Source organism: Bos grunniens, chromosome 13 (assembly GCF_055505025.1).
Source record: "Bos grunniens cultivar Pamir isolate PY7600 chromosome 13, Bosgru_T2T1.0, whole genome shotgun sequence".
NCBI lineage: Eukaryota > Metazoa > Chordata > Mammalia > Artiodactyla > Bovidae > Bos > Bos grunniens.
This window is the reverse complement of record NC_141177.1, coordinates 65511890-65526160: the sequence shown is the minus strand read 5'-3', so window position 1 is coordinate 65526160 and position 14271 is coordinate 65511890. Positions and strand designations below refer to the sequence as shown.

At 44.5% G+C, this 14271-nt stretch overlaps 1 protein-coding gene across 3 annotated transcripts in view; it reads right to left on the bottom strand.

Annotated features, from left to right (window-relative positions):
- APBB1IP (amyloid beta precursor protein binding family B member 1 interacting protein) overlaps nucleotides 1-13889 on the bottom strand; it is a 75942-nt gene extending 62053 nt beyond the window's left edge. The window contains exons 1-2 of one of the 3 annotated variants that reach the window (XM_086334687.1): nucleotides 13368-13889; nucleotides 12930-13142 (exon numbers count right to left, since the gene is read on the bottom strand). The gene's annotated coding sequence lies outside the window, so the exon portion shown is untranslated. The remainder of the gene's footprint in view (nucleotides 1-12929; nucleotides 13143-13367) is intronic. The other 2 variants (XM_086334688.1, XM_086334689.1) reach the window with 2 other exon arrangements.
- Nucleotides 13890-14271: the final 382 nt, after the last annotated feature.

Below are 14271 nucleotides of genomic sequence, written 5' to 3'. Positions count from 1 at the left end.
GAGAAGGCAATGGCACCCCACTCCAGTACTCTTGCCTGGAAAATCCCATGGACGGAGGAGCCTGGAAGGGTTCAGTCCATGGGGTCGCTGAGGGTCGGACACGATTGAGCGACTTCACTTTCACTTTTCACTTTCATGCATTGAAGAAGGAAATGGCAACCCACTCCAGTGTTCTTGCCTGGAGAATCCCAGGGACGAGGGAGCCTAGTGGGCTGCCATCTATGGGGTCACACAGAGTTGGACACGACTGAAGTGACTTAGCAGCAGCAGCAGTACATCATGATGCATATAGTTAACACTGCTGTATGTTATATATGAAGGATGTTAAGAGAGTAAATCCTAAGAGTTCTCAACACAAGGAAAAAAAATATTACTTAGATTTTATATCTATATGAGATGATGGATATTCATCAAACTTATTGTGGTAACTGTTTCATGATCTACATAATTCAAATCACTTCAATACACTGATAGGGGCTTCCCTGGTGGCTCAGTAGTGAAGAATCCGCCTGCCAATGCAGGAGACACAGTTTCTACCCCTGATCCGAGAAGATCCCACAACTAAGTCCACGCACTACAACTACAGAGGCTGTGCTCTAGAGCCCAGTAGCTCTAGAACTACTGAAGCCGGTGTGCCCTGGAGCCCATGCTCCACAAGAGAAGCCACTGCAGTGAGAAACCCGCCCCCACCCCCCTGCAACTAGAGAGGAGCCCCTGCTCTCTGCAGCTAGAGGAAAAGCCCACATAGCAATGAAGACCAGCATAGCCAAAGATAAATAAAATCATTCTTAAAAAAATAAATGCACTGATAACTTCTGATCAGTGGGCAGTGAATACACATCCTTTCCTACGATTCAAGTGAAATGACTCCAGAGCAGTCTGGAAAGCAAGGAAGGATGCCGCTGCTAGATGAAAAACCTTGAGGAATTTCTGGAAGATGTTAAGGAGAAGGGACTGTATAGAGAACCACTAGAGCAAGGGAAGCAGTGGTCCAATGTGGGTCTGGAGGAGGGCTGTCAAACCCAGAGCCGAGGAAAACGGCCCAAACTCGGGGTCAGCAAAGATGGAAGTCCATGGACAAACTGGAGTAATTAAGGACCGATGCTATGGGCCATTTGACTCCTCTGTCACAAGGAACAAAGAGAAACTACACCTGCCCTGGGTCTAAAATCAGCAAGAACCCTTGCCCTATACACTATGGGAGAACTGGCTCACAGGTTCTTAAGGTGGGACTTGAGCCAGGAAAACAAAAACAAATAAAGCAGTTTGGGGCTCTGTAACAGACATGAGATCCCAGTTCAATCAGCCAACTATTCATCCATCCTTCCATCCATTAGAAGGGGTTGAGAAAAGAAATGCCCACATTCAGTGAAATGCACGAAGAATTCTTAGGAGCTCCACTTTCAGCATAAGTGGAGGCCAGCATATTGCTGACCTCAGCAAATAGCCCCCAAGGAGGGCTGAAACTTACACACATGATCTTTATCCAAACCAAACAGGAAAGCTGCCTTCTGTCAATCACCACATCCATCTATAGAACCTGTCAGCCTCATAGTCAAGAAAGAGGCTGTTCAGCTGCCAAGTAAGTCATACCACCTTCTTATGTTATTCTAGCCTTTCAATAAAAGTATGAATCAACAACCAAGATTTCAAAAAATCTTTTCAGCTATGCTGAGAGGGGCAGCATTTTATTTGTATTATATTTGTATTGGACAGGGCTCCAGAGAACCACAGTCTTCTGTTTTTACAAGTGCCTAAGCATTTTGATTCAGCTCTCCCAGTAGCTGACACAGTGCTATGGTTGGATAACAGTTCAACTATTGGAACCCAATGGATAACAGTTCATGTATTAGCACCTTTAAAAAAGAATAGTAGGAGTTATAAATATGGGACAATTACTATAGATCAGACGCATATAGGATCTTATTTAACTCTCAAAGCAATCTTAGGATGTAGTGACATTATTCTAATTTTATAGGTTATAAAACTTAGGGCTGGAGAAAGTAATCTGCACAAGCTCACGTGAGTGGAGGACTGGACTGTGCCCAGGTCTCAGTTGAAAGCTCATGTTCACAATCATGCCACACAGCCTTCTGAAGACACAGACTGACGGTGATCATTAAGAGGTAGAATTTGGCAGCTATTTTGCTAATGGTGCTATTACAGTATCTATTTGTCCAGTTTGAATGCAACTGAGTTCGTGACTGTCTTTCACACCACACTGAGGTTAGGCAGAAAATCTTGTATTTTCATCCAAGCCTGTGACACACATCACGTACTCAGTAAATGTATTCAGCTGTTGGGTGATCCTGGCTAAGTGATTTAACCTGAGTCTTTGGTATAGTGTCTGATATACTATACTAAGCCATTATTATTATCCCCACCATCATCATTTTTGTTACTGTATCTCCCTCTAAAACCACCATGTGCTAAAAACTACTGTGTACTGTTGAGTCCGACTCTGCGACCCTATGGACTGTAGCCCGCCAGGCTCCTCTGTCCATGGGGTTTCCCTAGGCAAGAATACTGGAGTGGGGTGCCATTTCCTTCTCCAGGGGATCTAAAACCACAGGTGGAAACAAGTGTCCGTCACTTACTCACACACCACGTACCGGTTCCCAAGTCCCAAGCAGGACTTGCTTACTTCTGCCTGTTGCATTTTTGTGTACCTGAACTGCCATTTTCCCATAGACTAGGCACAGTTTTAAAATACCAAGCTACTGGAAAGGACATCTGTAAGTTGTGTTTCTAGGACAGAGATTGTTATTTTATTTATTTATTTTTTGGCCACGCCACACAGCATGTGAGTTCTTAATTCCTCACTAGACCACCAGGGAAATCCCTAGGACAGAGATTCTTAACCATTCGGAACTATAGAGGAACTGCATCTGGAATCTCCCTAAAGCTTTTTCAAACTGTACCCATGGCACTTTTACAACTCCACAATCCAAATCTTATCACTACCTTCCACGCTGGAAGTGAAGTCGCTCAGTCATGTCCGACTCTTTGCGACCCCATGGATGGTAGCCCACCAGGCTCCCCCGTCCATGGGATTTTCCAGGCAAGGGTACTGGAGTGGGGCTGCCATTGCCTTCTCCACCCTGGAAGGGAGGTGTATTTTTGGAGTTGAAGACCATCACAGAGAGCTGCTGTTGTGAGGGTGTGTTATGCTTGTGAGCTAGCAGATGAAAGCTAAAGAGAAAAAAAAAAAAGAGTTGACAACCACCGTTGCCTAGGGCAACCGATCTTATTTGCCGGATGTGGGTTTAGGGTATCCTGCTCTACGTTTTACTTCCACTCTTTCTCCAGTGCCTGTTACTTTTAAGAAGAATCCAAAAAAATAAGGGTGAGGATGGGAGGGTGGGCAGAGGGGACGATAAAGAATAAAAAGTAAGCCATGGCAATTTGTTGTTGTTTTTTTTGCTTAGAGGGCTAATGAAGCATTTTGGGTGTAGGCTGAGCTATGCATTAAAATCTGGTTCCAAGGACACACCCCACAGTAACAGAAAATGCTTTTTGTTTCTTTTTGCCCTTAGTTTTCTTCATAAGGCATCTAGTATCCTCCCAACAGCCGAACCGTCAACACTTAGTTAGGATACAGTATTTGTGCAATTACCTAGAGCTGCACCGTCCAGTTCAGTAGCCACTAGCCACAGGTGGCCACTGAGCACTTGAATTGTGGCTCGTCCAAACTGAAATGTGCTCTAAGTGTAAGACACGCTGGATTTCGTATGAAGAAAGAAAAAGAATTCATCCACAATTTCAATATGACTTACATTTACTGTAATTTAGTATAATTAATATTAATTCATTAAATGGTCATTTTGGATACATACATACTAAATAAAATAGATTACTAAATTAACACCCTGTGTTTCTCTTTGACTGTTTCTAGTGTGGCTTCTTGAAAATGTAAAGTTATTTATGTGGGGACTTTCCTGGCAGTCCAACGGTTAGGATGCCGCACTTTCACTGCAGGGGGCATGGGTTCAATCCCTGATCAGGGAACTAAGATCCTTCATGCCCCATGGCATGGCAAAATAAATAAATAAATAAAAATAATCTATGTCGCTTGCATTATACTTGTGTTGGACAGGGCTCCAGAGAACCAGAGTTTTCTGTTTTTACAAGTGCTAAGCATTTTGACTCAAAGGTGGTAGACTGTGGGGATTGTACCATATAAATGTGATCTGAGTACTACGCACTAAGATTTAAACCAAATCTCCGCGTTTCCCTTCCCCCTGCCCTGTATGCTCCAGCTCTGCCGAACAATTTCATGCATGTAGTGCCTGAGGTAGCTTTCTTCCACTGGGCCTCCTGGAAATATCTTTATCCTTCAAAATGCCTTTGGTTCCCCCCATACTATGTCTTCCCTACAGTCACTCCCATCACCATCTTATGCTCATCACAAACTGGAATGTGTTTATTTGCAGGCCTGGGTCTCCCAGTAGACCAGAAGCTTCTGGAGCTTTGGTGCCATATCTTATTTTGTTTTACACCTTCTACTCTGTCTGGCACATGATCAGCCCTCGACAGATATAAGACTGGAGAAAAAGTTCCAGTGTCAGCGTGTTCAGCAGAGTGTTAATTCAACTTGAGTGTGCATGTAAGCACAGAGCTCCCTTATGTGAATCTCGAATGAGGGGTGCTTTTCTGCTCTGATGGTCAGGGCAGTGAACTCCCTGGACATTTCAGCCTTTCTCTTCTACGTTAATCTTGGGAGCCGCTTGCTCACAGCATCGCACTGTACTTACCCACGTCCCGGGCCCAAGCCACTTCATTTCTGTTTGCCACATACAATGGCAGAAATTTAAGTACCATGTCAGTCAACAAATAGTCTTGATTTGCTAAGAAGCAGTCTTGACTTGCTAAGCCATATCATCTAGGAATTTAACTAGGAGGGAGTCATTCCCCTTAAAAAATAATAAAATAAATGATTTTTTTAATGCCACATCCCAAACTTCATCAGTTCATTGACCCATCAACTGGGAATTTTATGTTAGCAGCAGAGATGAAAGAGTTTATTAATACCATAAATACAGTAGCCTTAGACAAATTCATTTAGTCAGCTCACTGAATTGAGATCATTCTGTAAACTGCCTGAAAAAGATTTTGTGGTATTTTTTTCTGTCAATAACTGATTTGTTCATCCTTTTCTTTTTGAGACAAAATTCTAATAATGCACTTAACTGAAAAACAAACTTTCGCTTGTGGGGGAAAAAATAGTCTACGATATGAACTGTGATGCAGACAATGAAGTAAGCAGAATTCCACTAAGTGCTACTATGTCATAATTATACTGCCCTGACACCTACTGTAGCCAAAACAAATGAAATGTCAGCTATCTTGATCTCAGTAGTTACTTCCTAGAAGCCACTTCCAATGTCAGGGCAATGTTACCTACCACTCTTCAACAGCTGCTAGTGAAGTCTTGGTCCTGCTCTAACTCGTGCATCCATTTAAAATCCATCTGGTTTTAGATTTTGAAAATATAAGTATCTTAACCTTGGGGCACAAAAACCTCCTTTGTGCAAAGGGCCGTTATCTTCCCTTCCTCAGAATCCTGATGTTAAACTCATAATCTTAGAGGTGACTTCCCTGATGGTCCAGTGGTTAAAAATCCACCTTTCAGAGCAGGAGACGTGGGTCCAATCCCTGGTCCGAAAACTAAGATCCCACAGGGCACAGGGCAACTAAGCCCACGAGCCACAATTAGAGAGAAGCCTGCATGCTCCAGTGAAGAGTCAATGTGCCGCAACTAAGACCCAACACAGCCAAATAAATAAATAAATTCCCAAAACCCTCACAATCACAGAAACCTTTTATAAGGCCCATGTCACTGGTTGTGAATTCATGTATAAGTATGGGGCTTTTCAATATTCATTTCCTGCTCTCTCCTTTATTAAAAAGAACTCTCACTGTCTTGAGTTTCAAGGGCATGAAATATTACTGATTAGCTGACTATATTCTTATTTCATTTATATGATAAAGATTGCTGGTCAATTCTTTCAGCAAGTTTCAAAAGAAGAGTTTAAAGCATTAGGATCCTAAAGAGCTAGTTTTACATCCCAGTTCTTAAAATGTAATCTTGGGTAAAATTCTTAACACTCTCTAAACTGTCATTTCTAATCTGTACAATGAGAATTAATGATAGTACCTTCCCCAAAAGTTACTTAGGCTGAATGACTGTAGCCTTTTATGTAATAAGCACATAGTGATAACAAGTTGACATTTCATATCCATGTCCAAAACTTTCTTTTTCCAGATTTTTCAATTTATTTTTAATTGGAGTGTAATTCCTTTACAATGTTGTAGTTTCTGCTGTACCACAACATGAATCAACTATATGTATACATGTGTCCCCTCCCTCTGAAGCCTCCCTCCCCAAAACTCAACTTGTCACAGCTTTCCCTCTAAACTGCCCACGTGGTTGATGCCACTTCCATCCTTCTCATTGTTTGGGTCAAGAAATTTCGAGACATCTTTGGTTCCTCTTTCTCTGAAATCCCACATCCACTTTGCCAGGAAATCCTGTTGGCTCTACCATTAAAATATATGCCGAATCCCAAAGCTTCTTAATAGATTTCTGACTTTATCCAGCTTTTTGTCAAGCAATCACAGTAAGCCTTTGACATGTAAGTCAGATCACATTATTCCTCTTCTCAGAATCCTGTAACGGCCCCTCAGTTTAACTCAATGTAAAAGCCAATGTTTTCATGATGGGTTACAAGACCCTACGTGATCTGCCATCTCTTTACCCTCCCCCTATGTCTCCAACCACACCTCCTATTACCCTCTCCCTCCAGGCCACACAGGTGCCTTTTCCTTCGAACGCACCAGGCTTACCTGTGCCTTATGGCCTCAGCACTAGCTGTTCCCTCTGCTCAGAACACTGTTCCCTCAGTCAGCTCCTTCAAACCCTGGCTCAGGTCTTCCCAATGAGGCCAAGCCTGACCATCTTATTTAACCCTGCAATTTTATTTCGTTCAACTTTACCTTTTTAAATGGGACTCTTCACTCACCAATATTATTTACTTATTTTTGATGCTTACTGATGATTATCTGCGTCTCCTAACTGGAATACAGCTCCCCAAACGCAGAGATCTCTGTCTCTTTCATTCACCTGGAATCAGTTCAGTTGAGTTCAGTTCAGTCGCTCAGTCGTGTCCGACTCTTTGTGACCCCATGAATCGCAGCACGCCAGGCCTCCCTGTCCATCACCAATTCCCGGAGTTCACTCAGACTCACGTCCATCGAGTCAGTGATGCCATCCAGCCATCTCATCCTCTGGCGTCCCCTTCTCCTCCTGCCCCCAATCCCTCCCAGCATCAGAGTCTTTTCCAATGAATCAACTCTTCGCATGAGGTGGCCAAAGTACTGGAGTTTCAGCTTCAGCATCATTCCTTCCAAAGAAATCCCAGGGCTGATCTCCTTCAGAATGGACTGGTTGGATCTCCTTGCAGTCCAAGGGACTCTCAAGAGTCTTCTCCAACACCACAGTTCAAAAGCATCAATTTTTCGGTGCTCAGCCTTCTTCACAGTCCAACTCACCTGGAATAGTGCTTGGCAAATATTTTTTTGGATGACTGAATTCTATTTAAAGTAGAAATTGAAGTCATATGGAAATTAGCAGTTCCTAACTTACGTATGCTTTACCATACTTAAAAGTTACAGTTATCCTCTGATATCTTGGTTACTTCGTTAATAACTAAGATTCTACTACTTCCATGGTACTTCCTCTTCAACATTTGTAATCCACTTTGTTTTCATGCTATTTAAATTAAAATAAGTTCTCTTTACTTTATAGGACACTCTATTTATGACCACGCTTTGAGTCAGTGAAGATTCTAATTTCAGTTTCCCAGGGAACTTCCCTGGAGGTCCAGTGGCTAAAATTCTGTGCTCGCAATGCAGGGAGCCCAAGTTACACACCTGGTCAGGGAAGTAGATCCCAGATGCGGCAAGTGAGACCCAGTGCAGCCAAATAAATAAACTAATAATAAATAAATATTAAAAAATAATTTCAGTTTCCCAAGTACCAATATACTCTAATTCCCAGTTTGATATCTTTGTAAATGCATTTACCTGCTTTCTAAATCCTTTTCAAATAATCAGCACAGTCAGAATAATGATGACCTCTATCAAGAAAAAGTGAAGTGAAGTCGCTCAGTTGTGTCCGACTCTGCGACCCTATGGACTGTAGCCTACCAGGCTCCTCTGTCCATGGGCTTTTCTAGGCAAGAATACTGAAGTGGGTTGCCATTTCCTTCTCCAGGAGATCTTCCCAACCCAGGGATTGAACCCAGGTCTCCCACATTGTAGGCAGACGCTTTACCATCTGAGCCACCAGGGAAGTCCATCAAGAAAAAAGGGTAATGCTATTGAGAGGAAGTCAGAGGTACTAATATTATTTTACTTCTTAAGCTAGATGATATGTACCCTGATGTCAGTTTTATTATTATTTGCTGTAATAATATGTATGGGCTTGCCTTGTGGCTCAGCTGGTGAAGAATCCACCTGCTATGCAGGAGACCTGGGTTCAATCCCTGGGTTGGGAAGATCCCCTGGAGAAAGGAAAGGCTACCCACTCCAGTATTCTGGCCTGGAGAATTCCACAGACTGTATAGTGCATGGGGTCGCAAAGAGTCAGACACAACTAAGGGACTTTCACACACTCACGTATGTATCTTACATCATCTACTGTATTTATGGAATATTTCATAGTGAAAAAGGGAAAATAAATCTAATGTTTGCTTGTTCTATCACTCTGTATTTTCCCTCCAGTTTGATATGATCTATGGACATAAATCTTCTGGCCAGTTTGTGCAAACATAACTATTGTGTGATTTAGCATTTATCCCTGCTCCCAGCCTGCAGCCATTTCACTGATGAGTCTGTGATATGAGATCAAATCAGAAGGATCCCCAGCAGAAGTAGGAAAAAAAAAAAGCTACTCACTATTCATTGATTTAATTAACACAGCCCATTATCAAGAGGATTGGAAACATAATAAAGCTAAAAATGAAACCACATGGGGACTTCCCTGGTGGTCTAGTGGTTAAGACTCCATGGTTCCAATGCAGAGGGTATGGGTTCAATCCCTGGTCTGGGAACTAAGACCCCACATACTGTGCAACACAGCCAAAAATTAAATCAAATGGTTGCTGCTAAAGAAGATTATTTTTTCGAAAGACATGTTTTCCCACTCTAAAAAGGCATGTTCTTTGCTGGGCCTACCTTCACTTCATCCTCCCTGACCCCCGTGCGGTGTAGGAATCTGATGGGTGCTCACACAGCACAAGGCCTTGGTCGTGTGTGGGGCTGTAATTGCCCATTTATGTCTCCCCTAGTAAACTCGAACTTCACTGAGGAAAGGCCTCCTGTTCTTTTTCACCATTTAAGCCCTTGCCCTTGGTATAGCGCCTCAGTGCTGGTGTTATACTGACTCAGTTCAAAGGTCAGCTCTGCTTCTCACTCCCTGGGTAAGCTTCTTAACCTCTCTGCACTTTCATTTCCTCAACGATAAAGGGTTAACAGTGGTATAAGCCCACGTGCGTGCATGCAGGTACGCTAAGTTGCTTCAGTCGTGTCCAACTCTTTGTGACCCTATGGACCGTAGCCCGCCAGGCTCCTCTGTCCATGCAATTCTCCAGGCAAGACTACTGGAGTGGGTTGCCATGCCCTCCTCCAGAGATCTTCCTGACCCAGAGATAGAACCCAAGCCTCATTATGCTTCCTGCACTGACAGGCGGGAAACAGCGCCACAGGGGAAGCCCCATAAACCCAGCATGTGAAGCTTACTGAAACAACACATCCACGTTAGTTAACACAGGGTCTGGTACAAAATATAAGCTAAATAAATATAATAACTGTTTATGATGACCAGTTGGTGATAAAGAGGAAACTGAGTTGACAGAGAAGAAAGACTAGCTCTTATAATATGATTCTTGGTGATTCAAGTGCATAGATGATGTTTAGAAAATGTTTGGAAATGGTGTCAGGAATTCAAGCTTTAGAACAGGAGCTGAGCAGGTGTGGTGCCTTGGGGCGATGCTATAGGTCTGCCTGCTCAAGCGTCAGGGTTGGTAGGGGGCCAGCTGGGTCTCAGGGCTTATACGGATTGATGGTACCACCCAGAAGTGGTACTAATATCACTGGACATTTAGTAAATGTTATTTGAGTCCCAACTACGGTGCAAGGAATTTGGCTAGGTGATGGGGATGCAGTGCAATTGTAAACGTTTTGGTGTGACAGACTATGGCACACAATTTATTACAAGCTTCTGCACTACTAAAAGGTACTGAGCATAAAAATAATTAACACTGAAGAGGATTAGAAGTAAATTAAAATCATGTTTGTGAAAGTGGGATGGTTTAAAGAAATTGGAAGTGGTATATTAAATATAGGCATTTTCGGCGATGCATTTTTAAAAGGCTTTTTATGTGAACCATTTTTAAAGTATTGAATTTGTTACAATACTGCTTCTGTTTTATGTTTTGGTTTTTTGGTTTCAAGGTATGTGGGATCTTAGCTACCTGACCAGGAATGGAACTGGTATGCCCTGCATTGGAAAGGAAAGTCTTAACCATTGGACCACTTAATCAAGTCCCAGCAATGCATTTTATGAGCAGTTCATTCTAATAGTAATATGAAGATATCTAGAACTTTTAATTTGTTATTGAAAAAAGTCAAAAAATAGTAGGTGATTGGTATACATTCTCAGGATATAAAAATACAAAAGATTTAATAGACACTACAAAATTTAGTGTTAAGTGTTAGTTGCTCGATCATGTCCAACTCTTTGCAACCCCACGGACTATAGCCTGCCAGGCTCCTCGGTCCATGAAATTTTCCAGGCAAGAATACTGGAGTGGGTTGCCATTCCCTTCACCAGAAGATCTTCCCATCACAGGGATCGAACATGGGTCTCCTGCATTGCAGGCAGATTTTTTACCATCTGAGCCACCAAGGAACAAAACCTAGTAAGCAGTGCTTAAGATTTAAAGAAACTGAGTCATAAAGTAATCCATATTACAAAGTTATATTTCCTGAGAATTAACACTTGAAAAAATTTGAAATCGATTATATAGACCTACCCAACCTTGGGGTCATCAATTTCCTATTGAAATTTTTCAATAGAATGGAAATGCGCCTTCTTACATGTTGACCAGAAATCTACTGTTTCTTGAGGAACTTCTCAGAAACAAAAGACCTCAAAAGATTTGACTCTAACATCTGTTATCATCATTTTCTCCATTCTTTTTTGTTAGTGATCAGCCATTCTTTGTCAGCATTCAAGACAGGACAGATTCAAAGAATTCTGGAAACTCCTCAATTGCTATTTTAATGATAGATATCAGGTAGGCCAATAATCTTTACTGATAAGGTTAGAGAGATCAAAGCAACTTAATTAACATCATTTTTTCTCTAGCTAAAGGCAGGTCTGGAAAAGAACCCAAGTCTCCCAAATATCCGGGAAAGATATAAATATCAGTAATAATGTGAAAATGACTAAGAATCGGAAAGAAAGTGAAGTTGCTTAGTCAGGTCCTACTCTTTGCGACCCCGTGGACTGTAGCCTGCCAGGCTCCTCTGTCCATGGGATTCTCCAGGCAAGGATACTGGAGTGGGTTGCCATTTTCTTCTCCAGGGGATCTTCCCAACCCAGGGAACGAACCTGGGTCTCCCACCTTGCATGCAGACTCTTTACCATCTGTTTCCCTGGTGGCTCAGAATCTGAAGATGACATTAAATTTCTTAGACCTTTCACAACACGTTGAGCAGACAGGAAACACCACCATGAAGACATTACAGAAATTTCCTAGTAGATTCTCTGTTAATTTTGCTAGCCAGCGTTACTGTAAGGCTGCCCATGGGCTGTCCCAGTATTTCAGTATTCGGGCCAGAGAGAAAATTGACCCTGAGGTTTACTCAAAGAGGCAAAGGCCTGGAAACCTCCATTCGGAGGCCTAGACTTTAAAATCAGTAGTAGTTAGTACTCTTGCCTTTGTTTAAACCACGTTATACCTGAGCAGTAATAAACCCCTGAGCCTTTTCTGTTTGTTATTTCTGCTGATACTCCATTTCTTTCTATAACAATTGCATTTAAAGTTATTTTTGAACCGCTTTGCAGTGAGTAGCACCAGGAACAAACACATTTAGCGTTCCACAACGGTCTGAACGATGAGATACACCTTCCCTGAAGGAAGATAAGGGGTGCGCTTGGATGAGGTATTCTGGGGGACCCCTACCCGAGATCCTCCTGGATATAACGACATCCTGGTTAATTTGCTTCGTGCTTCTAAAAGGACGCTCTGGATATTCATTCCAAACAAAATTACAACACCTGTGCCTGGTGTCCAGCTCGTTCCTCTCTGCTGTTTTAAAGCGAAAAGGACAATAATTCGGATGCAAAGTTATTTTTAAAAAGAAGAAACAGCCGTCTGAAAGTTTTCAAGGAAAGAAACACTAGGACGCGACAGACTTGTGACCGTCACTCTCAAATTCTCACATGACCTGCACTCAATGCACGGCGCCCGGAAATGCCCCCGGAAATGCCCCCTGAAAATGCCCCCTGAAATGCCCCTGGAAGCCCTTCAGCGCTGGTCAGGCTGCGGCTCCCGGACCCGCTGGACAGGAGAGGGTACACCGGTTCCCCGTCTGACTTTGGAGCAATTTTCTGGGCAGGAAATCAGTCAAATCTGACGAAACCCAACTCGGGGAAGGCGAACCACAGCCCCAAACCCCGCGAAGCTGAGTCAAGGGCAGGGGTCGGCGAAGGGCACCGCCCTCCAGGGCCCAGCGGAGCCGCGCGTTCACCCGGCCCGGCCTCGGGCACGACCCTGGTCGGGAGACATCCCGGGGAGGGGAGTCGGGGGCCGGGGCGGCCCGGGTGCCGCTCCCGGGGCAGGCGGGCCGGCGCCACTTACCTCGACGGCTGCTCGGGGCGCGCGGGCACTTGGCGGAGACTCGTGCGCGGGGCAGCTTCGGGGCGGCGGCCGGGAGGCTTCGCGGAGCGCGGGCTGCGCCCCGGCTCGGGTCGGCGGCTGGGGAGGAAGTGGTGTCAGCCCGGCCCGGCCCTCGCGGCGCGCAGACGTGGGGCGCTCGGCGCGCGGCTCCGCATGGAGGTGCGAGGAGGGCGCCTGGTGGGAAACACCCACGGACGCGGATACAGACGCCTGAAGCCCCGGGGCCGCTTTTTCCGACTCGAAGGCTCTGTGCCTCCGCGCATCTTACCCCTCCCCCTCCCCACCTCCCACGGCCCAGCTCCCCCTTCCTCCTCCTCTCCCCCCCCCCTTCCCCAAAGAAGACCACAACTTGGGTTGCAAACCGGGGGAAAGGTGCGCCTTCCTCTCAGCCTCCCCTACCTGCGTCGCGGGCCCTCCCCTCTCGGAGGCGTCCTCTGGATTGTCGCCTCGGTGTTTCTATTACCGGCCAAGGGATTGGGGCCCAAACGGCGGTTCCACCAAAGCCCCAGAAGCCGGTTTCTTTTGCAGCGGTGTTCGTAAGTGTCGACTTCAGCCCTTCTGGGGCTTCCTCTTTTCGGGCCAGTTGTGCAAGGCCCTGCTTGCAGGCCGCGCGCCGCCCGCGGTTGGGCGGTCTCCGTGGTAGAGCTGGGGCGGGGAAGGGTGCGCTCCGCAGGGGCAGTGTCTTGATTATCGGGTTGGCAACCCCCTAAAGACTAATAATGACACTCAGTTGGCGGGCGAGCCTGTGGCCTCTCCCATATAGCTGTGGAAATCCAAAATAGCCAAAACCTTGTGCACGGGGATTCGGCCACAGAGATTTAACTTACATCTGCAGTGACCCTTTGACCCAGCGATCTAAGATCTAATTTAACACATACTAAGAATGGGCTACAGATACGCAGTGATGCGCACCCGCCAGGCCACTCTTAGCCGCAGGATTTGTAATCTCAAAGGACTAACTGGAAAGAACCCGGTGACTTAATCTCCAGAGGGAAAGTGGGTGAAATCTGAAAACACAGCAGTTAAACCCAAATTTGGAAATGTGGTTGAAGTCACCTCCTCTGTCGTTCTACAGCTGGATCTGTGAGGAAGGTGGTAGAGACCTGATGGCATAAATTAGACCCATAAATTCATTAGGTAATTTCAGATAGTTCAGCCATTAAATACTTAAGGAAAAACTGTTTACCACCTACCCTTCTAAGAACAAGCAAAACAGTAGTGATGAGAGTAATTCCTGCTCTCATGGAAGGTACATTCTAGTTGGGAGAAAACAGACAATATACAAATTAATATTTAACATGTC